The 24845-nt window shown below is 40.3% G+C and overlaps 1 protein-coding gene across 7 annotated transcripts in view; it reads right to left on the bottom strand.

Moving 5' to 3' along the window:
* PAG1 (phosphoprotein membrane anchor with glycosphingolipid microdomains 1) overlaps positions 1-24845 on the bottom strand; it is a 96414-nt gene that overhangs the window by 43645 nt on the left and 27924 nt on the right. For 2 of the 7 annotated variants that reach the window (XM_081919806.1, XM_081919808.1), the window contains exon 1: positions 2070-2276. The exons of the other annotated variants lie outside the window; for them this stretch is intronic. The gene's annotated coding sequence lies outside the window, so the exon portion shown is untranslated. Of the gene's footprint in view, positions 1-2069; positions 2277-24845 lie in introns of those variants that run through there. 7 annotated transcript variants of the gene reach the window in all.

Genomic DNA, 24845 nt, shown 5'->3' with positions numbered 1-24845 from the left:
GGAAAAGGGCAATGAAAATAATCAAGGGAATGGATCAACCGTCCTGTGAGGAAACATCACAGAATTCGGGACTTCTTAGTTTAGAGAAACGGCAAGTTAAGAAGTGAAACAATAAAACGGTGCAAACATTTTATTCCCTCTTCTGTAACACTAGAACTAGTGTACCGTGGTACCTCAGGTTAAGAACTTAATTTGTTCTGGAGGTCCGTTCTTAACCTGAAGCACCACTTTAGCTAATGGGGCCTCCTGCTGCCACCGGCGCACAATTTCTGTTCTCATCCTGAGGTAAAATTCTTAAACCGAGGTACTATTTCTGGGTTAGCGGAGTCTGTAACCTGAAGCATCTGTAACCTGAAGCGTCTGTAACCCGAGGTACCATTGTACATCCAATTGAAGCTGAATGTTTGCAAATTCGGGACAGATAAAAGAAGCTTGCTCCCACAGAAGACAGTGATGGCTGCTAACTTGGTTGGCTTTTAAAGAGGATCGGACAAATTCATGGAGGGCAAGGCTATCAATGGCTATTAGCCACAATGGCTACCGTATGTTCTGCCTCCACTGTTATGCCTCTGAACACCAGTTGCTGGGGAAATACTGCTGCAACTCATCTCCAGCTTGCAGGCTTCCCCATGGCATCTGGTTGGTCACTGTGAGAACTGGAGGCTTTAGCATTTAGGTGAATTTAAAAAACAACAATGCACATCTCATGTAATACTACAAAGGTACCATGTAAATAGGCTTTAAGTGTCTTCTGGCACAAAGTAATCTCTAAGCAGCCCATAACACAGATTTGAACCGATTGATTTAGGCCAGGAAACATCTTTTAGTTGTTCACCAACAATGACAGTTGAAATGCAGCTGGACAGCTTGCTGCTGCTCTTAATCAGATAGCAGTTTCCAAATGAGATAGGCAAGAGCTGCTGTTGTCATGCAGCATGTTTCCAGAGTCACATACACAACACAGTGTGTTTTGCTTCTTAGAGCAGTTGCTCCCTGGGGATTAAGACACCTCAGGAGTACAAAGTAGCAAAGCCCCACAAGATCAGAACTTGTGAGCAGATCCAAAGGAAGCATGAGCAGGGTTCTCTGGAATAAAAGCCTGGATGCTACTTTGATGCTATGTATCACTCCAATTTCTGCTTCCCTTTAGGTAAATTGTGAGCATGGTTTCTAAAACGTTCCATTTTCAGCCCCCCCCCCCCAAACCACAACTTGGGAGAAGTTAAACAAGCAAAGCCACTCAGCTCCCTCCTCAAAAGATTAGATATTTTTAGACTACTTCTCAGAAAAAACCCCCCTCTTGTTTACAGTTCACTAATGATGGCTGTTGAACCCTGAATATTTTTCAGAGCACAGCAGCAATTAAAACAGCCAGAAGACTGATAAGCACTCAAATGTGTGCCTGTTTGTGCATGTGTGAAACATTCGTGATTTTCTTTTTTAAAAAAGAAAAGAAAAAAAGAAAAGAGACAAAATAGAGGAGATCGATGTTACGAAGGAATAATCACTGAGATGACCAGGGCAAACACACGAATTACTACTTAAATGTCAGCTTTGACACAGTTTGCAATCCATTACTCATAGTGCTTTAATAAATATTGCTTAATAATATTTAATAATGCATGCTTGTTTCCATTTTGTTGTATGATGTGGAAATAATATTAGCTTCACAATATTGTTCACAGCAGCTTTTGCTACAGGAAGTGACCAAGAGGCAAGGAACTATATAAGTGTGCAAAGCTATTTAACCTCATCTAGTGGCTTTGCAGAAATGCATTCCTATTAGCAAGATCCCCAAACCACACTGCATATAAACATTAGCTGCTGGCTAGAATGCAACAGCTAAAGCAGCCTAAATGGCCTTTTCTTCTTCACACAAGTTCTCTCATTAAATGTTAATCCAGTCGACATAAACACAGTGGGGAGGCACCAGCGCTGAACTTAAATGATCCTCAGAGTCAAAATAAGGCTGCAGATGTTCAATGTTTAAATTTCTGTGTTAAGGTGATGGCTTATTAGCAGTTTTAATTAATCACTATAAAAGCAAAACAATTTTTTAAAAAAATTACCTTTATTCTTACATGCTTCTTCATTCAGAACTGTACAGATTGTCATGCAAAGGCAATACCAAACAAGCTATATGCACAGCATGCTATGAAGTCCTTCCCAGTGATCTGGTTCTTGGAATTTTCAGATTCTTGCCCGCTCTGCTACTTTCTGAATCTGTATGCGCAGCACAGATCCCTACCTTATTTGGCTGCCAAGCCTATTACAGTGAGCAAACAATGCCTTCTCTGTCAGAACAGAGAATGAATAGTATCACAAAGACACTCCTCTCATGTACAGCTCTGGACTTTTCCCTCCTCCTCCTTTCAAAGCAATCTAACTAGGGTGAGAACGGATGACAGGAAATCGCTAGTATATTTTAGTGTGTCCCCTTCCTCAGTGCCAGTCATCATTATTAAAATGACAGCAAAAGAATATGATTTTTTAATTATTATTCAATAGCATAGATTTAACAATGGAATGCATCAACTGGCTTTATACTTTCTATGTGACTGGATGTGAAAGCAAACATCTGGAACATCCATTTTCTGGGTATGGAAAGTCTGCTTCAAGCCATCAAGAGCAAAACAAAAGAGCAAGAAGAAAATCTCACAGATTGTCAGCTGAGTGTGGATAAATCTTCCGGCTACTCTCTGTTTCGAAACAGATTTGGTCTTTGAACAGAGACCGGGCTTCGGGAATTGAGAACTTGTATTATGAATGATAGAGCAAGAGTTTGAAGTGGGATTTGTGTGATGATAGTGGATGAATAAATCTTTGGGTGACTGGGGGCTCACTTTGCTCCTTCAAGGCAAGGAGACTAATTTCAAGAAAATGCAAAATGATTCTGCGGATACTGAATGCCTGCTGTGCAGTGATCATATTGGTGCAATGATCTTTCGTGCATTAGAGCACCTAAATGATAAAAATATTAAAATGATATAAACTTGTGGTTTATAGGCTAAGCAGTTCCTCTGCTATCAATAACATTTCACTATAGAGCCATATAGTACACTATTAAATTAAGTATCCTTCCAGACAGTGCTGGAAAGATACCAGTGTGTCTTGCAATGAAAGGAATGTTTTTTAAAAACCAAACCTTTCTGTACATAGCCCATTCTGATTTTATGCTGTCTGGTAGCACATGTATTTGATTAAACCCATGCAGTGGCGGCTACTTGACCATATCTGGACCATCCTCCTACATTTTCCTTCAAAGACTGCCAGAGGCTGATTGAGAGTCACCAGATGCTACAGATAAATAGACGATGGCTATTCGCCATCATGCCCTACTTGAGTGTTTCCCAGGGGCATTTGGCTAGCCACTTGTATAGACAGAATGTTGTATCAGGTGGACCATTGGCTGTATCCAGCAAGGGTCACAGGAAATCAGGCAAAGTTCTTCCAAGTGTAACTTCAGACAACTGAATGCACCCTTAATATGAAACAGATGAGTTGAGTGCCATATACATTAATTTTGCAGGATCCCCACAACTGCACAAGTCTGACACAACAACACAGTCAATACAATTTCCAGATGACACGTCCCAATGCAGTAATTATGTAATTAAATGGCAACTCACTCACAAGCTAAATGGAGGCCCTTTTATTTTCCCCAAGTGAGTTTTGAACAGATTGAGGCTGACAATGTCCATGATGAAATTTTGTCATGTTCCTACTCATTATAACAACATATTAACTATATAAAAATGAAGAGCTGTGGCCTAGAGGAAATGGCCTGTGCTGCCTGACTGATAGAAGATTGTGGGTCTTTTTACTCCTTTAAAAGCCTGCTTCAATATTTATTCTAAAAATGAATAAAACCAAGTAATGCTACAAGGCCAGCACTGTATGTACATTCAGTACTTGTAATGCTACTTGTACGATCCAATAAATGGCAAAAGGGAAATAACACATAAATCTTATGGAGGTTTTTAAAAACATTTATTGCTTGAGGCAAAGCAGAGCTAGTTTTTCTTTTTTTAAGGTCAAACTGCATCAAGGTAGTGCAGCACTTTATTCTCAAATGTAGCTCAAGGTTTAATGTGCCAGAGCAGCTGACGTGGTCTTGGAGACTGCAGAACACCAGCTGTTTTGGATCCATCTTATTGCAGTTAATAACATAAAAATGAAAGATTACCTATCAAAATGAAATCTTACTTCACGTAGGAACAGTGAACTACCATGAGTCCAGACCCAGAATAACCTTTAATTCAACTAAGCATTATTGAATATATCCATATGGACACAGAAGTGGCCCAGATGAGGAACAATAAAGTGGAGCTGAATTCTCCTAAGACAGACACACTACTGACAAGTAGCTCCCAATTCTGAGAACTGGAGATTTTGCCTGTATCTAGCAGGGGGCTACCCTGCCTCTCAAAGAAGTATGCTGTTTAGGAACAATTATGGTCGTACCTCAGAAACAGAACGGAATGCGTTCCAGAAGTCTGTTCGACTTCCAAAACATTCGGAAACCAAGGCGTGGCTTCCGATTGACTGCAGGAAGCTCTTGCAGCCAAGCAGAATCCGTGTCGGACCATTCGGGTTCCAAAGAACGTTTGCAAACTGTAACACTCACTTCTGGGTTTGCGGCATTCGGGAGCCAAAGCGTTCAACTCGCAAGGCATTCGACTTCTGAGGTATGACTGTACTGGAATGTTCATGGAGGCCCAGGTAGCAATAAAAGTCTTGCCCAAGTTGACTCTCAGTCTTTTCAACCCAAATATTTTTTTTCAGATATTGATAGTAACAGGCCAAGAGCAAACTCAGTGGATAGAGTAGATTCATACAACCACCCTGCTGTAGCTCTAAAGCCAATACCAGTGATTCCTTTCCCTGCAACATCAGGTGCAGAGGTGGTTGCATGAGGAAGTCTCATGCAAATTACAATTGTCTTCTCTTGAGCAGAGCTCTAACCTGAAAGCAATAAAACTCTCAATGGTTTTACATACATTCAGCTAAGCTTGTAGACTCTTGAACACATGTCCTGATCATGCAAACGACTATGTGCCCTGAAATAGCTTTGATAATTTGGTTGACTATAGAGGTGTTGTGATGTGGACACAAGAATACATGGAGCTCAACTGAAAAAGTGTCAACCCAGAAACCAAATTAGAGTATTGTATCCTCAATCCTAGGCCTTTATTTTATTCCTTGCTTTGATATGCATGCCTCTTGTGATTTGCATGAAGCAATTTGTAGCTGATGAAAGTCTCAACAGAATGATAGCCATTGTTAAGTTTTGACTCGCAGTGATGATAGCCAGCAAAATATTGTAAATCTTATAATACGCTTGATGTTTCATTGATAGCAAGCTCTGATTAACCTAATAGCAATATTGTGTGTCCTCCACACTCATTTCAGTATTACCCCTCACAACTTCATCCAAGATAAATTGAGGGGTCCCACCTATGGCACCCACTGCCCACCCGAAGCATGCATGAAATCCTATTGCTTGTGCATATTCTGAATAGGCATTTGAAGGAAGGCTTCAAAACTGGAGCCTAGCAGGCCACTGAAGAAAAAATTCCAAGTGCATACTTATTGAAAATAGTCTTTTAAACATTTGCTTTCCTTTTTTATGAAAGGGACAAATAAATTGCATATTATTTATTACATTTATTTTATGTCCTCCGTCCCATAGAAGCCAAAGGTGGCAATTCAACAGAGCCTTAGACGCACCACTGACTATTGCTCCTCTAGCTGTATTCACCCCACACCACTTGTTAATGTCTACATATGGGGGGAAATGCAATGAAAAGTAGAATAATAATGCACGTTTCTAGTAAGTATTTCAGTTGTTGGACATCTTGAACTGCCTGTCATACCATTTCATGAGTGCTATTCTGTGCCTCATTTAAGAAGATGAAATAACTGACAGGCTTAGTGGTCTTTCATGCTGTTATTTTCATTTCTTAATTAGATTTCCAATCATGCCTTCCCCCCCCCCTCCATACTTGCGACTTTCACATGCATTTAAAGTAATATGGCTAGGAAAATGACAAAAACCAATCATTTTACCATGTTGTCATGACCGAGTAATAAGAAATCCCTAGATATAGTTTGAATTATGCAGAATATTTCATTTAGCTAAATGAAATTGCTAAGCTCTCAAAACACAAGGGAATCGTAATAAAAACACTTTTCTGACATGCCAAATCTGATTAAAAAGCATGTCAAATAATATGCCAAGTCACTGGATGTCAGCATAATGGAGGACTTTGGAAATTAAATATTCATGAAACTAAAATTATGCCCATCCACCAGAAAGGGAAACCATGCAATATGACTGCACATTAACAGATAATTAATCTTAAGATTTCCCCTATAAAAATACAAAGAGGAAAGACTGACATCTTGTTGCCATTCGAGTGACAACACTAGGCAAAGTAATTAGGAAAAAGAGCTTTTTTTAAAAAAAAAATCACCAATCTGGTGTTCTTTTTGTGAAACAGCAGCACTGTTTTCTGTCCACCTTTTGAAAGTGGCCTGTGTTCCATTAATGTCTGGAAACTGCTGAATTTCAAAATATGCTTGCTGTAGAAAACCTTAGCTCTTGAACTTCAAAGGTGTTGACATCTGCTTCGGAACTGATTAATGAAATATTCAGCATTAGACTAGGGATGCGGAACCTATGGCTCTCCAGATGTTGTTGTCTCACAACTCCCTCTATTGCAAGTCGAGGACCCGCACCCGCGTAATGGTGAATAAGGACACAAGTATTTAGGTTAACGGGCTGAAAAGGCCACAACTTTTATTGATTACAGCATGTGAGTGGTATTGGCTTAGGCATTGGATAACACAACCTATAGAGTGGTACCTCAGGTTACATACGCTTCAGGTTACATATGCTTCTGGTTACAGACTCCGCTAACCCAGAAATATTACCTCGGGTTAAGAACTTTGCTTCAGGATGCGAACAGAAATTGTGCTTTGGCGGTGCAGCGGCAGCAGGAGGCCACATTAGCTAAAGTGGTGCTTCAGGTTAAGAACAGTTTCAGGATAAGAACAGACCTCCGGAACGAATTAAGTACTTAACTCGAGGTACCACTGTAGGTATAAAATAAATGTATCTAAGTTTTGAAAAAACAACAACTTGGTACGACTTTGTTACAGTATGAACAATGAGACAGGACCTGCTATGAAATATGGACAAATGAGGAAAGCTTAATCTTACAATTGGATTGTTTACTGAAACAATGAGATTTTATTTATCATTTTGGACGCTCAACACAAACTGCCTCTGCTCTTTAATTAAAACTATGACTGAAGAGAAATATCACGTATTCAGGGATAAATACTAATACGGTATTCATTTCTATGTATGGTGTAGTTTGATCATTTGTTGGAATATATTACTGTAATGAATAAAGTGAAAATTGCAGTGGCGGGGGGGGGGAGGGAGAGGGAAGGAGACCAATATTTTAATCAGTTGCCTGTAATGCTTTTCATCACTACAGCCATGCACAAAAGACAGAGTTAACATTATTTCCTGAAGTTTCTTTCCTTTCTCGCATTGGATTCTTATGAGAGAAATTTACCGCAGCAGCTGCAGACAGCTGTGAACTTTCCCAAGGGGCATGCAGCTGCCTCTGCTTCTGATAAATCAATGATAGTTCTATGATGATGGTGAAAAGAACTTAGCTACCCCTGAAATAAGATCATTTGCTGGTATTGTGGGAACTCAGGCAGCAAAACTGCTATTACATGTATTCAATGCAAAGAGTGTAAATTAATATCGGAAAAGCAATTGACTAGAAACAATGTGGGGGGAGGGAAATAAGATGAATTATGCAAAATATTTCTGGCTCTTGAAATGGAAAGTCTCGAAAGAATCTGTGGGTCCTTGTACTAGTCATCTCATCCTTTCTTCCTAGTCAAACAATTAAGCAGATGAATATAAAATACTGAATATTGTGAAATGTTCCTAAATATATATCAAGTTTCATAATTACTTGTGGTGAAGGATTTGCTGTGACATCAAGCACTATGAAAAGGAATGCATTCAATTCTGCACTTACACCTAAAGTGAATTTTCAGTCTTCAGGACCAACAGAAACCTAGACATCTTCAGAACCTTTGCAGTATGATATGCAATGCTCTGGAGTCTACTTACTTCATTGCAAATATATTTTATTCATCAGCATTTTGGTGGGAATTTCTCCTAATAGACACATTTTTTGGTATGCAATTTTGCTTAATATAGTCATTTTTGCAAAGCAATTTCCTCTAATATAATGCATCTGTTCTAGACTCGGGTAGGTAGCCGTGTTGGTCTGACACAGTCAAAACATATAAAAAAATTGTCCAGTAGCACCTTAGAGACCAACTAAGTTTGTTCTTGGTATAAGCTTTTCATGTGCATGCTTATAGCAAGAACAAACTTATATTAAAAAACTTGTTTTTTAATATATTTTTTATATAATACATTTGTGTATGTTGTTTTCACTAATACATGCATTTGAATAAAATAAAATAAAAATACTACTAGCTGCCATGGTAAACAACCCCCTCAACTTTAAACTGTTAGGACAATTTCAGGTACCACATTTAAGAAGAAAACCACCACCACCCATTTCCCATGCAAATAAGGATAGTAAATTGGATTAGAACCTAAGTTATTAAAAATATAGAACTCCAAATATAGAATTCTGCAACATGCTGGTTCTGTCAAGTTTCTTTTTAGCAAGACTCGGTCAACCTAAGGAGCTAAAAAGGCCACTTGTTTTTCTTTGGCACCCTTACTATTACAAGAGACCTGACTTTGCAAGCTGTTGGTTACAAGCAAGGCTGTGGGGGAGAAGAATAGACCTCTCATGTACAGGACACTCATTCTTCCTCCTCCTCCTCTTACAATGGCAAATGGTAGAAGTTGGAGGAGAAAATGTAGAGACAGTAAAAGGGCCAGGCAGAGCAAAATAAGAATTGGGGTAGAGGGGGGAAAGCAGTGGCAGATGGGAAGCACCAGAGCCCATGCATGCCTCTTCCTAATTATTTTGTGTGCTTTTCAAGCCATACTAATTCTGAAGCTGTGGAGAAGAAGCCAGGAAATAAAAGGCCTTTTTTTTTAATGGGCTAAACTAAATCAATACAAGAGCTTCCAAACACCACCACTATATTAGGACCATCAAACAAACATACTCAATAATAGCCCAAGACATAATTTATGACCTCATAAACGTCTCCCATGAATGAGCACCCTTCACTGCTTGGGTCCCCCATCCATTTACAGCTCTGTATCCAACTTCCTCCTCCCTTCAGCCTCTTATTTATATATATATTCCAGCTGCGTCTCACCAACATTTCCTCTCCAAGAGCTGATCCCGTTTTTTCATTCAACGTTCCCAGTAAGTGAAGTGTTAATATGACCCATGCATATCAGCTGATCATATCTCCTCTGTTTGAAGCACCACTGAATTAAAACAGCACAAATCCCCTCTGCCAACTATCAAAAAAGGGAGAGAATGCATTAGCAGAAACCCCTGGTTTTTGAAAAATGGCTTTTAAACTGATTCAGCTGAGCCACAGTTTTGCCCTCCATTAGGGAAAGGCCAAAATGCTGATACTGCTTTTCTAAACCATTAGCAAAGCTACACCTCTGTTGTCATAACCATACAGGGCCATCTCTTACTAGCATAAATCTAAAAGCATTTAAGTATCAGCACAAGAGTACATATAGTAAGTCAACTAACTTTTACTCAAAGTAGACCCTTTGGGTGGAATTCAAAGTTGTGCTATGCCAGATGAAATGATTCCCCTTCCTTTGTGTGCTGTTCTGAGGGTTCGCTCACTGAAATTAACAGACCTAAGTAACAGTCAGTTGAACACAATAATAAAGCCCTTTGATTTCAATGATTACGAGTTAGTCGGCTACCACCCCAACAGAGCATGCCATAGGATGTTTTAAAGTTTGAGCTGAGACTTCATTAGATTTTAATTTTAGTGCTTTCCATAATACTGCTTTGGTAACTGCCGTTGCCCAAGAAGCATTTCCACGACAGTGTCAATAATGTACCGGTATTTGTTTTCATTTGTCATAGTTTGCTCTTTAACACAGTGTTATTGATGAGCAAACAAACAAACACAAAACCAAATGCCTATAGGATTTGCCTTTTGTCAGTGGCATTTCCCTCTCCATTTAAAACAAAAGTTGCCATATTGCCGTTATTAGGACTCAGGTCTTAACAATAGGCACACACAGGCCTGGAAGTAAATTCACAAAAGGAAAAAAAACCACAGTTATTTCTAAGCGAAATACACAGCCTAATCATGCTTTGATTTCCCGCCCTCCCCCACCTTCCTTGGTGCCAGCTCATAAGAACACAGAGCTGAAAGGCTTCAGGAACAGGAATTATATCCAAAGCTATCCGAGTTGAATATTATGCTCCCTCATAATGCAGTTTGATACAGAGCTGTAAGCAATGCTTCTCTTAACCCTTATTGCCTCAGGGGCTGAATCCACCAAATTGCTTCTGAACTGTGAAATCATCTAGCTGCCTTACATAGATTATCTATTGGCTTTATATACCTGCTCAAACCTTGAGATCATGACTGAAGGACCTTCTCCAGGCTCTTCTGCCTAGAGAGGTGAGGTGGGTGCTGGGGGGGGGAGCACCCCCTTGCCCCCTCCTATTTCTGAACTCTTGCCATTAACATAGGCTACTTTTCTTTCTCACCAACCTATAAATATACAGTGGTGGTGGTGGTGGTGTTTAGTCGTTTAGTCGTGTCCGACTCTTCGTGACCCCATGGACCAGAGCATGCCAGTGGTACCTCGGGTTAAGAACTTAATTCGTTCTGGAGGTCCATTCTTAACCTGAAACTGTTCTTAACCTGAGGTACCACTAGCTAATGGGGCCTCCCGCTGCTGCCACGCCACCGCCGCGCAATTTCTGTTCTCATCCTGAAGCAAAGTTCTTAACCTGAGATACTATTTCTGGATTAGCGGAGTCTGTAACCTGAAGTGTCTGTAACCCGAGCTACCACTGTATTTTGCTTTTTCTGTGCCCTCCCTGATTCCCACCCCTTGGTATTGCCACCAGGTGTGTGGTTATTAACAAGAAGGGTAGAATGCCCTCCCCAGTGAGACATTCCAGAACTTTTCCACACCTGGTGAGGACTTTGCAAAGTCTTAGACCTTTTAGAATGTTTGCCCTTGAAATACATTATTTATGCTGTGGCTTCAATGCTCCTTGTTCTGGTCCTTAGGCAGGAAATGGATTGATTAATGTAAATGTTCCAATTATGTATTTTAATGTTTTAATTGTTTGAACTGTGTGAACTGCCCAGAGGACTTTTATTGATTGGCTAGTGAACATATGGTCTAAATAAATTAATTACAGAGATAAAAAGCCACTTTATAATGGTTTGGACCACTGGTCTATCTACCCCAAACTCTGGCAGCAGCTCTCCAGAGTTTCAGCAAAGGCCCTTTCCTGTTGCTGAAGGTATTCCCTAGTATTTCGAGTTAAAACTAAATCTGAAAAACCAAGTATTCCAGGACCAATAGATATAAAAAAGCAGAATGGTACTTTAATGTGTGTGCACTTTTTAAAGAGTTAGCTAACCAATGCAAGACTGTTGGAGATCAACTGTTAGATCAGGCATAGGCAACTTTCAGCCCTCCAGATGTTTTGGACTACAATTCCCATCATCTCTGACCACTGGTCTTGTTAGCTAGGGAGCATGGGAATTGTAGGCCAAAACATCTGGAGGGCCAAAGGTTGCCTTTGCCTGTGTTAGATTATCAGTTCTGGGGGCCAAGGGCTATAGGAATCACACTTGACATTTATGGTCTTTTCAGCCAGGTTGCTTTGATTGACAGGTTAACTGGCAAATCATAAGCAGGAGAGCATTTGTTAACACCATTTGGGAGCAAAAAGATGGGGCAATCAAGGGGCAATCAGAATTCAAAAGGAGGTCTCAGAGATTCAGAAGTGGCAAGTGCTACATGACCTGGCTGCTTTGGCAGAATGGTGGACTTGAGAAAGTGTGAATCTAAAGGAGCTATATGATTGCAGGGTAGGTCGTGTCACATTATATACACTCTAGTTTACTAGCTTCTAGGGGACACATCATGTGTGGCTGGGGTCCGCAAACTTTTTCAGCAGGGGGCCGGTCCACTGTCCCTCAGACCTTGTGGGGGGCCAGACTATATTTTTTGGGGGGGGGAATTAACGAATTCCTATGCCCCACAAAGAACCCAGAGATGCATTTTAAATAAAAGCACACATTCTACTCATGTAAAAACACGCTGATTCCTGGACTATCCGTGGGCCGGATTTAGAAGGCGATTGGGCCGGATCCATCCCCCAGGCCCTAGTTTGCCTACCCGTGGGCTGGACTCTCTTCTTAGGAAAACGCTAAGTGGTTTGTTGAGGTCAGAACATGCAGCATTCTAAATTAATGAGTGATAATCCAGTGGTGACAGTCTGCCGATGGAAAAGAATCGATCAATAGAACGCAGAGCAATGCAACTTTTGATGACTCTCTTCTGAACCCTCTGCACAACACCTCCCATATTTGAATCAGCTCTTGGGGTGGCGTCCCCTAACCCTCTGGATCAGATACAAAATAGGATAACTGAAAACTGTCCCCCTCCCTATTTCATTCCATCAGAATTCCCTTCCATCAGTGGACAGTCACTACAATGGCTAGGTGGGATATGTTTAAGTACACTAAATAATTTTGAAATATTTTTATAAAAAGATATATGTTTTATGGCTTCTGGTTACAGATTATATTTCCCCCTCAAACTACTGACCTCTAAAAAACAGCCTTGGCTATGATTATATGGTGTTGTTTTCCTAATTAGTCTCTGTATAAAACATTGATGTAGACATTGCTTGAAGTTGTGAAAGAACAGACTTTTATCTTACAAACCTTATTCTCTTAGATTATTTTGAAATCAATATATTGGACAGCTTACACAGGCCTTTAGCGATATGAAAGTAAGTATTCAAGTCTCCTTTGAAGGCCATTAAGAGTTTGAAATTACTGTGGCCTGAAGCAACTGTTATAAACGCAAACTCATTAAAAAGAAGAAAATGTATTAGTATCTTATGCCCTAATCATAAAGAATGGTCTCTGTGTCACAATCCAAGAGCTTCTTTCAACTTCTGATGTGAAAGGGCAAAAATTCCATTATTTTCTGCAATAAAAAAGAAGCATTTATTTAACAATCCATTAAAAAGTTGCCAAAAAATGAGAACTGAGCTTTTTATTTAGCTGCTTCTTAGTATGAGTTCAATTTAAAAGGATAAGCATCACTCTCCATCAAACATTAGTATGTCTGAAAAATGTTTTCCTGGCCTTTATGAATAAAGGAAAAGAACTTTATCGTTTCCTTTTTGATGTTCTGAAAAAATGTGGCTAAATTAGCGAAAAGTGATATCTAAGCAAGCTCTTAAGACTTTCTTCTCATTTTTGGCAAAGGAAGTTCACAGCAAGTTACATAATTCAAAACAAATGCTTAGAAGTAGCTACTGCTGCTGCATTTTGAATTACAAAATGGGTAAAGAAATATATTTCAGTGGACTAACTTTTATTGGTGCAAGGTTAGGCAAACTGTTCACTTAGTTCCCTCTATAGTTAAGTGGGAACTAGTGGGAACTTTAGGGTGGTATCCAACTAAATAGTTACATTAGAGCAATGACTTTTAGCTGTGCAATATAGCTTCCCCATTCTCTCTTCTTCCACTTTGCCCCCCAAATCTGCTCTGTAGATAACTCTTCAGCCTTGTATTCAAAGTCTCGCTGCCATAAAACTCACCGGATGGCCCTGGACCCAATCACTATCTCCTGGCATAACCTACCTCACAGCTAGGGATGGACAAATCAGTTTTGGTTCCCCTCAGTTTCTCATTCTTCCAGTCTTAAAATCAGTTTGTCACATTTCTCCATCTGTTTATTTTTTAAAAAATAGTGCGCACACATGCTTGCAAGCAATCCTGCCTAATATGCACATCTTAGGAAGCAATTTCTCCTAACAAAATGCGGTTGAATGCTATTTTCATATGCATTTTAATGCACACATTTATCTAATACATGTGTTCTGTTACACATCTTTCGGTTGTGAAACTACCTTCTGCCTTTGCAGAAGGCTATAGCAGTGGTTCCCAATTAGCTAAGTACTGCAAAACCCCCCATTTTTCAAAAGCCAAGCCATGGACTCCCTACTTTTGAAAATTTTGATAGATATATGGTAGTTTTTGTTACGTGAGTGGTGGCACAGACCCCCGGGATGGGTTATGTGGACCCCCTGGGGTCCACGGACCATCACTTGGGAACCACTGGGCTAAAGTATTATTTCTGACCAAGTTGATTCCTCATGGCTCTGCAAGTTCTCCTTAGCACCCAATAATGTTGCATTGCAGACAACACACAAATTAGACCTAACTTTTCTAGTGCAACATTGATCTTGTAGGGGAGTAACGAGGGGACAGAAAACATGCTCAAATTGCTGTAGAATTCAGCACAATTAACTGCATACAGTGGTACCTTGAGTTACAAATGCTTCAGGTTACAAACTCTGCTAACCTGGAAGGGTTACTTCGAGTTGAGAACTTTGCCCCAGGATGAGAACGGAAATCGTGTGACAGCTGTGCAGCGGCAGCAAGAGGCCCCATTAGCGAAAGCACGCTTCTATTTAAGAACAGTTTCAGGTTAAGAACGGACCTCCAGAACGAATTAAATTCATAACTAGAGGTACCACTGTATTATATTCAGAAGCACAGAAACACATCCCAACCCAATTTTAAAGCAATGAGGAGGGGGGTTATTTGGGGTGTTTTTCTTCTCAAAATATCCCTCAGTCCCCCGCCATACAGGATTCAAAATGCAAATTTTGAACCTTCCATGGGGAGAAGCTGCTTGTGGCAATGTTTTACAGGAGAAGAGTTATTCCCTTTCCCTTCAGAAACTGCTTTTCTTTTTTCTTTTTCTAAAAAAGAGACATCATGGGTCCATTAAAGACATCCTCATGTAAATACAATTTGCCTCCCACCCTCCAGCATCAAGAAATATGTCACACCTCATTAGAAATACAAACATTGCTATGGATTAAGTATCTATTACTCTTTGGTGCCTGTGTTTACATTTCAGTGACTGTGGAGTGGACTTTCAATGAGCTATACATGTGTAAAGCCTTCAGCTTCACAATTATCCTTTGGTTCTCTACGGAGGTAATCCACTTTCACAGACTGCTTCTTTCTTGAATTACTTTAAGAACAAAAAACATTCAGGTCCAACCAAAATGTCACAAAATAGTGTTTCAAGTTATCAAGACCTCTGTATCAAGTGAAATGTTCTGTAAAGCAGGATGGGGTGGAGGGGGAAAATAGGCTGGATCTCCAAACCTTGAGGTCTGCATTTGGACTTATTCTGATGAAGGAGATTGTGAACTAATTTAGGATGCTTCTGGGTGGGGGCTTTATGCTGTTTATTATCCCCCCTCCCCTGCCTCATATGAACACAACTGTCCACACAATCCTTTTCATCTTAATTTTTCATAGGGCATTCTTCACCTTCCCATCTATGCCAGAGGGCAGTTCTCAACAGAATATAGTATTTGTGCTGCATCATTTTATCCTTCCCCTTACCCACTCTCCTCAATTACTCTGCTACCCTTTTCCACTCTAGGATGCTGTTTTTGTACTTCTGTTTGTGAACCTTTAATTTATTTTCCTCCCAAGTGTGCAAGAGCAAATAGGAGTGATCCCTAGTTATACTGATATTTAGCTGTGATGAAATTCTAATAAATTGGTCTTGGGCAAGACTTTTCAGTTCTATTTTTAAAGTACTGATTTATGTGTGGCAATTACAGGTATTGCCCCCATGTGAGCAGATCTTGAGCGAACAGTTTCTCTAAACTTGGTTGCTGAAATTACTTCGTACCTTCAAGCACGAGGCAATCAGTGCAATTCCTAAATATGGTGTCAGAAACCACCAAATTTCACCGTCACAAAAGGATCTGCAGATATAATTCAGCCTCAACTATTTGTAGCAGTGCTTTTTTTCTGGGGTTACTTAAGGGTACACAGTACAGGCCCAGCCCCCTCAAATATTTTAGGGGGCGGGGAGAAGCGACTTCGACCCTTGGGAAATGGCTCCTATGCTTGGCATAAACCTTAGCAAAGATCTCATTTCAGCCATTTATGGATTATGGTTGCTGGACTGTTTCTTTTACCTTTCTTGAAATTAAGAACAATATCTGGTATGCATCCAGAATAATTCACAGAAGCCAGTTTGCAGGAACCAGTCATTGAATGTTGTTTTTGAATAATTCAATTTAGATCCCATCTTGTCCTGGGGCTAGATCAGGGGTCGGCAAGGTGTGGCCCATGGGCTGGATGCGGGCCCATGAGCCGCCCATGAACTGACCTGCCTGCTTGATGAGTCCCCCACATGCTGCGCTAAACCAGCACAGTGCGGTGCGGGGAGTCGCCAAGCGGTGCTGGAACTTGTGTCTGCACATGCGCAGATACCAGAAATCGCATCTGTGCATGTCCAGACGTCTAAAATCGCTTCTGCGCAGGTGCGATTTTCAGCATCTGGGCTTGCACAGAAGCAATTTCCGGTGCCGCAGACATGCACAGATACAATTTCCGGCATCACGCTGCACCAGTCTGGCTGACGGACATAGGCGCCGACTCCATGGGGCTTGAGGGGGCCCGAGCCCCCTCAAAAATTCGTTTGGGGGGCTCCGCCCCCCCAATAATCTCCGGCGCCCCTCCAGCAGAGCGCCATCGCCACCCCTCCCCCAGCCCAAAATGCACAGGGAGGGGCGGGCTGCATGCCTCCTGCCCTCCCTCCCGAGCAAAAGCTCCACCCAATTTCCTTTGGAGCTGATTAATAGGCGCAGCACGCTCTCCCCTATTCGCTCACGAGGAGGCGGCGCCACTTTATTTGCATATTCATGAGCTTATTTATTATTCATGAGCTTTCCCGGGCCCCCCCAATATTTTTTATAAGTCCGCGTCCCTGCTGACGGACGATCTCCGTGGGAGTGATCCGGCCCATTGCCGGTAAACCTTGCCGACCCCTGGGATAGACAGTATTAACCATAAACTGCAGAATTAAGATCAGTATTTCTCTACTATCCTAGCTATTTGGGGGATTGACAGTGACAATCTTCCCATGTATTTGTCAATACATGTTTTGACAAGATTCATGTTCATTGCACATCTACTATTAATTAATCTCCAAAATGTTTTAGGGCAAATATCCAAACAAGTAATATTCTTATTACATTTTTTATTCAGAGTAGTCCCATTAAAATCAATGGAGTTCACCTATAAAATCTCTTATCTTAGCGTTTTCAGTTGAAGTCCAAACAGATTTCTGATTAGAGTATTTTTTCCTACCATTAGCATTTTATACTTATTTTTCATTAAGGCTTCAATAACTTTCCACAAACCACAGTTTCTAACTGCCTTTCAGCTTGCTTAATTGCTCTGTGGCAATGTTACATTCCATGTCAAACCATATTGCACTTTCCCCAAGAGCTTTAAAGGATCTAAAAATAGGCATCAAGAGTGGTTTAACAAGATTAATAATTTGGAAGAATGCACAACTTCTGTTGGAATTGCTATTAGCTGCTTTAAAAAAGAAAAGAAAAGAAAGCTCACTAATGAGCTCATTTTGATTATTGAAGTTTATCTGCACTAGCACAACAACCTTTAATTCCTAGCAGTTTTGTGGCTACCAGTCATGCTATACAATCAATCTAGAGTTAGATAATGGAACCATAAAACTAGCCTTAATGGACTTGGTGGTCACTACTACCAAATGAAAGCACCTCTTTAAAACAAACAAATGAAAAACAATTAAGTGGAAGAAATGCATATGTAATCTACCACACTTACTTGAACAGAAATAAAAGTCAAATTACCCTTATAAGCAAACAGAAATTACCTTATAAAATCTGAGAAGATGCAGATAGCAAATATTACAAAATGCAAGCCTGCAGACTTATCTGAACCAAGCAATGTTTTTAAAGAGCCTTGACTTTTTCATATTAAACACCCATGGATAGGCAAAAAAAGGAGTTGGATTCGAATCAGAATACGAATTATTCATATAATTTTCTTTCATGTTTCCACCATGTTCCCAAGTTTGCCTATACCCTCCATGTGGCAGGTGGAGGGCTTGAGTCTCCAGGTAGGAGAAAGCACCCTTACGTGTTTCTATTTTTTATTAAGAATATTGTGTATGCAGCTTGCAAGCTTCAGCTCAGCAGGAGCCAGGTGTAAATTATTGCATAGACACTCAGGCAGGGCCTGCCCTTCTCTATTCCCTTCATCTATCTACCAATTAACCTCCATCACTGCAAATTATTGTATAGACTTTCAACATAATCTGCCCTCTTCTCCTCTCCCCATTAACCTCTGTCTCCAAGACTGAGTGGTGGGAGGGAACGCAGAGTAAGTAAAAGAACTGGGCTGGGCTCAAAAGGAGGAGGATGGGACTATGACGGGGTTTGGAAAGTCGGCAAAATGTCCTGGAATTTGAGGCTGATTGCCTAAAAAAAAGCTCAACAATTTCCGTATCCTGAATTTCACTTCTAGAAATATGGCAACCCAAGGAGTATGCATGCACCCCTGGCACAAGGTGTAGGGCTGCAGAAACAAGCAGAACATGTGAAGGAGGAGCCAAGTCCTGGTGTCTTCATGGCCTGCAGCAAGTCCTGGATGGCCTTTTGATCTTCTTGAGGAGACAAGGAGGAAAATGGATTGAAGGAGACTGGAGTGCTGAGAGACAGGAATGGAGACTGGAGAGTCTAAAGGAGGTGTTTTATTATTTTCATTTGAAGTGGAGTGGGGAAGTGGTTGGAGTGTGGCAGGGCTGCTTCTGAGACAGAAGAAAATAAATGCTAGATTGAGACGTTCCCAATCCCATTTCAGGTGTGTTATTTCCTTCTACTTCTAGAGCAGTCACCCCACTGCTCTCCCCTAAAAGTGGGGGAACCAACTGGTAATCCTAGGAACGGGCATAAGACTCTGGATATGGAAAGGAATGGAGTGATGGCTGTGGAGTAAACTCTCCAAACTAAAACCTGAATTGGAGACAAGAGCTATGTTGATTCACAACAGGGGCCTCTGCTAGCCCAGTAGTATTTTTTTGGCTTCCCCTCTCCCTGCCCCATGAATTAAACACAGAACTTGGGGCATAAGTGTTATGTTTGAGTGTAATACAGAAGTTTGAAAAGGCCTGTTCTTGGTGTGAAAAGAGGATCTTTGGTGGACTAGAAATCCCATCACATCCTGTGTCTTACACAAAGAACTTGGGGAATAAAGTGTGTGTGTGTGTGTGTGTGTGTGTGTGTGTGTAAAACAAAGGCTGGGAATGTAAATCTGCTTTGTGCTAGTGGCCCCACTCGTGCCAGATTGCTTCTGCCAAATTGCCTTATATGCCAGACAGGTGGACCTATATGGGTGATGTTGTATGTTATGTGTTCCTATGCACTGTTAGATATGGGTATGTGGGTGTGTTCTGAACAAGGAAGGATGCCTTGTGGCACCTTAAAGAGTAACACATTGTATAATAGCATACGTGTTGGAGAAGGGAGTGTAGATAATGAGATCAGAAGGAAATTAAATGCATATAGTACTAACTGGTGATTGCACCATTAACCCTGGCTGTTCACAATAGCAGTTCACAATGAGCATAGTAACAAACCCTTTACCTAAGGTGTCCTCCTTAATTTACAACCAGTACCATATTCACTCATATGTTGTCCTTGTTTTTTATTTGAATGGCACGCCCTCAGTGACTGTGGTTAATGCTCAATGTGCTTTGCTTAATGACATCTCAGGAGCCTGGCCCCTAGGTCTCAGATTTCAGTCCTGAAATCAAGGTCTGAGAAGTTTCTGACCTGGCAACTGTATCACCAATAGAGTCAACATTGTGAACCTTTTTTGGGGGGGGGGACCTGGAATTTAAATAAATATACCTCAAAGCTTTTTCAGTATTTAAAGTTGTAGCCCTCAATATACTTTCTTTAACAGACTATAGAAATTTAAGATGCACACTAATAAAATAGTACTACAGAGAAATGATGAAAAATGATTTCATTGATGGAATTGGAAGAGCTCTGGAGAAACAGTTGTGTGTTTTGAAATTAATATGAATTATAACAGCAGCTGTTTCTCCTGGCACTCATGATGTAATTGATGTTAAGATTTTTAGCCTCTCTCATCTTGAGAACTTCTGGATAGCTGATGAATAACAACATTTAAAACAAACAACCAAGAGCCCCAATGAGATAAAATAAAGGGCATTCAAAAAGTAAAATTACCATATCGGTTTTAACAAGAGCAGCTAAAAGCTGATCTAAATGGGAACATTTTACAGAAAGCTTTAGAAAAACGTTCAAGCTTGGAAGTTTGTACATCTGCAAGAGGGCCTCCCAGTTGTGAAGCAGCCAACATATGTTTTAATAATTTAAAAATAGTTTTGCAAGCCTAAATCCATCACCCTGTCAAATAAATTCTTCCCCTATAGTGCAATTTATTTAGTGGCCCTGAAATCTTCCTGCTTAATATATGCTGGGTATATAGATACAGCACAAAGACAGAAAACAAACTTGTAGTTCCAAGATATATCTTTATTAACTCATACACGTGGTTGGGTATCTCCTGAAGGGTTAGCAGAATGTCAGTGCATACCCTATACTACAACCTTCTCACCACATTTAATTGCATAGTTCCCACAGATAAAGCACATAAGGCACAAACTGATTGTTTTCATTCTTGCTCAAAGATCACAAGAGTTCACAACAGCAAAACTTCCCCGTTAAATGTACAGCACAGCTGAGAATTTCAGGATAAACACACAAATCTGTTTTCTAAACCAGCTATATTAAAACCACAAATTGTTGGCAAATTGCTACATTTTTAATGTTAAGTTATTTTGAAACAATCCAGCCTGCTATTTCTAAGGAGTAAAAGAACCCCATTCTGCACAAACTGTTTGAATGTATCCCCGTGTATTTAGTTTCCTTTGCAGATCAAAGGATGTCACTCATAGCTGCCCTGGGCTCTGGTTCATTTTCTCCACTTCCACCACCCTTCCATGGAGTTGAGACCAAGGCTGGGAGGATAGATGAAATTGGAGGAAGCAAGAAGACATTAGACACACAAAGGGGTGCATGCATGGAGGCTGCCTAGGTGGAATTTTGAGATGTTGATGAGGCTGGCAGAAGCTCTGCTCTGTTCTGATTCCTTCCCCACATTTTATATAAGGAACAACAGCTGCCTCTCCAAAAAAATGTAGTTATTCATAAAAAGGAATAAAAAACGGGTAACTCAAATGGGGTACTAAATGTAAAATAGTAAATACTGAATTTTGTACTGTTCTGTTTCATTTGGAACAATTTGCTTGTTTGATACTTGTAACGGGTTTATCTTTTTTACAATTGTATATTGTTGTAACCCATCCTGAGACCTTATGGTGGAAGGGCAGGCAAGAAATCTTATAAATAAAATTGTTTCTGTATCTATCGTATCATCTGTCATTCTGTCTATCTCTATCTAAACAATGGACTTTGTGGACATGGGTGTTGAGAGTGGACTTTGAATCTACAAAATTAGAGAAAAAATAGAGAAAAAGCAAGCTTATCTTACTTGACTACTTGTTTAAAACATTTATATCTGCTTCATCCTACACTCATAGCAGCTCACAACTATAATGAAAACCGCAACAAGGCTAACACTTACTTCGATAAAAACCAACAACATCCCAAACCAGCAGCATCAATAGGACTTTATCCAAGAAGGCATTTGGGAACTGATGGAATTAAGTCTTTCAGGCAGTGCTCAAGGACACCCACAAAAGTGAACATCCTTCATAAAGCCATTTAACAATTCTGGGCTGGTTACCAGAGAGGCCATGATCCTTTCTGAGGCTGCCTTGACCTCCCTGACTGATGTAACTTGGAGCAGGTCATCTGAAGCATATCTTAATTGCGGAGATGAGAGCCAGTCTCATGGGAAGGTGGCCCTCAGGCCTTGACAGACTTTTTGTTGTTGCTGCTGAATGAGAAAACGTCGTCCATCTAGCTTAGCTGTTACTCTTCACCAGTTGCCTCAAGGAGGTTTTTAAATCAGGCCACAATGTGGTAATACATTAACGTGGTTTTCAAAACCCTCCACCTTTCAGGGAATGTTTTCTACATCAGCATCTTTGCTTTTAGACCACACAATCCCTCCTCATGTGCACAGACACTACTTCAGGGATGTAGAACTTATGGCCCTCCAGATGTTGTTGGGCTACAACTCCCATCATCCCTGACCATTATTCACATTGGATGGAGCTGGTGAGAACTGGGAGTCCAGCAAAATCTGGAGGGCCACAAGTTTTCTGTCTGTGCATTCGATCATCAGGCACCTACAATTTCAATTTTTAGCATGCCAAGGGGAAATATTCATGTTCTCCCTCACTTACACAGCACTTTTGAGGTAAGAAATAGTGAAAATATTGTCACCATTATCTGTCTCAGTTCCCCAGACTCCTTTCCTGCCAAAGTTAGTTCAGGCACAGGGATCTGCCTTATATCATCTGCTGTGAAGACAATTGCAAGGAATTTCTCCAGCTTCTCTGTAATCTCTTTTTCCTCCTTTAGCACACCTTTGGGTCCCTTGTCATCCAACCACTTCCCTGGACTATTGCCACCAGCCAGAGTCCACTGCGCATTAGAAGACATGGGATAGGAGAGTGGCTAGTATGCTAAGCTGATATTTGCGGATCTCTAAATAACATACATTTGAGCTGAGCATTATACAGCAAAGGACCTTTCCTGCCATTACTGATTTTCTTATTAAAGAAGACACCCTGGATAAGCTTAGGAGAAACTGAATCCAGTATATTGGGTGGTAGCCAACAATGTTTTACTCACAATAGACCCACTGAAATTAATGGATCTAACGTAATCATGTTCATTAATTTCAATGGGTCTGCTCTCAATAAAACTTTGTAGAATACCACCCAGTGACTCAGATTCAACTAACCTGGTGTTTGCAGAAGCCATCTCAAGGGATCCTATTAGCACAACAGGGTTTTCTCCCGTCTCCTCCCCACATACCTCCCTCAAACCTGCTCCAGAGAGTCAGGAGAAACCTTGAAACTGTACACAGGGGGGAGCAAAGGGAGTGGGACTGTTCCATTTAGCAAGGGGAATGCTTCATCTAATGGAACAGTCAGAAGAATATGCCACTGAAATCTTCCCGCTATTTCAGAAAAATGGGAATTGCTGTCTTGGCTTTCACTAATGGGCACTGAAAGACTCTTTGACATAATGGTACATACTAACCAGAGATAATCAATACCAGAAGTATCTAATAGCTTTATGCTGAATATAATCAACATCCTTGCTACCTTCCTTTCTTATTCTGTAATGGTGTTAGGAATAAGAATGTGTCTTAAAAGATAAAAATAAGAATTTACAAAGTACACAACAATTACTTGCTCACACCACTTCCACACTAGAAAATATTGAGAAAATAAGCAACCAAGCTTCAAAAATGAAGCTGTCAGTAAGATGCTGCAAATGCAGAAAATCATTACCATCTTACACAATTGGATTTCAAACAGTGAAATGTTATTCTTCAGAATTATAAACAATTATGACCGCAGGAGTGTTTCAAGTTAATTTCTAATCTAATCTTGTTTTAGCACCACTGTCAAGGTACAGTTGCGGGCACAGAGATTATTATATAACAGGAATGGAATTCCAGTTGCTAGTGACAACGGAAGAGAGTTAATAATGATTTTTTTTTTAAAAAAAACCCAGCAGCTACAAAAATATAGACAGCATCTGCAACAATCAATCATTAACATATCTAGAAATCAGAGGTCATTTTCTGCAAAGTGTAGCAAATTAGGAATATGAATGCAATAATTTTGAAGTGCTTTTTCTTTATTTCTATGGCAATTTTCTAGGCTTACGCTTCATTTTCATTGCACTTCCATTAAGCATTTTCATCTTTGTGTGATTTATGTGCATTTTCTTAGGTAAATAAGGAAGAGTTGCATTGAATCACAAATGCTTTAAAACCAGGAGACCACCCATCAACAGCATTTCATTATTTGATCAAAAATCCTATTGTGCCAGCTGCCACAAAGCTAACTAATTCTCCAGGTCCTACTAGAATTCATACTAACAGTAGTCCACAGAGACACAGAAATGGGCCATAAAAAATAGAACAATTAAATAAAATGCCTTTAAGAAATGGATATATCATCACATTAAGGGTGATGTATAGGATTAAGGTGGAAATTTAATTAGCTTATATACTTCCAATTATATTTGGAGGAACAGAAGGGGGTATGCTTTCATTTCCTTCTCTTTATTTTGCATGGGTTAGTGTTGTACTTTCAGAGATTTCTTTTCCTGATGCCAAGGTCAGCTGAAAAAGAATCATTCCAGCACCCGCCTATAATCAAAAGGTAAACTGAGCAAGCTCTCTTTTTAAGGCGTGAAATCTACAGGATGTCCCTTTGGAATATAGTTCAGTGGGACTGTAAATGTACTGAATTCCAAGAGAGCCAAAACTTGTACAGTACAGTCATAGCTTGGTTTTCGAACAGCTTAGTTCTCAAACGTTTTGGCTTCCGAACGCTGCAAACCCAGGAGTGTGTGTTCCGGTTTGTGAACTATTTTTGGAAGCCAAACATCTGACGGGGCTTCCGATTGGCTGCAGGAGCTTCATGCAGCCAATCAGAAGTCACGCTTTGGTTTCCTAATGTTTTGGAAGTCAAACAGACTTCCAGAACAGATTCCATTCGACTTCCAAGGTACGA

Source organism: Podarcis melisellensis, assembly GCF_964234715.1.
Source record: "Podarcis melisellensis genome assembly, chromosome: 7".
NCBI lineage: Eukaryota > Metazoa > Chordata > Lepidosauria > Squamata > Lacertidae > Podarcis > Podarcis melisellensis.
Note: the sequence above shows the minus strand (reverse complement) of the source record. Positions and strands in the feature narration are given on the sequence as shown.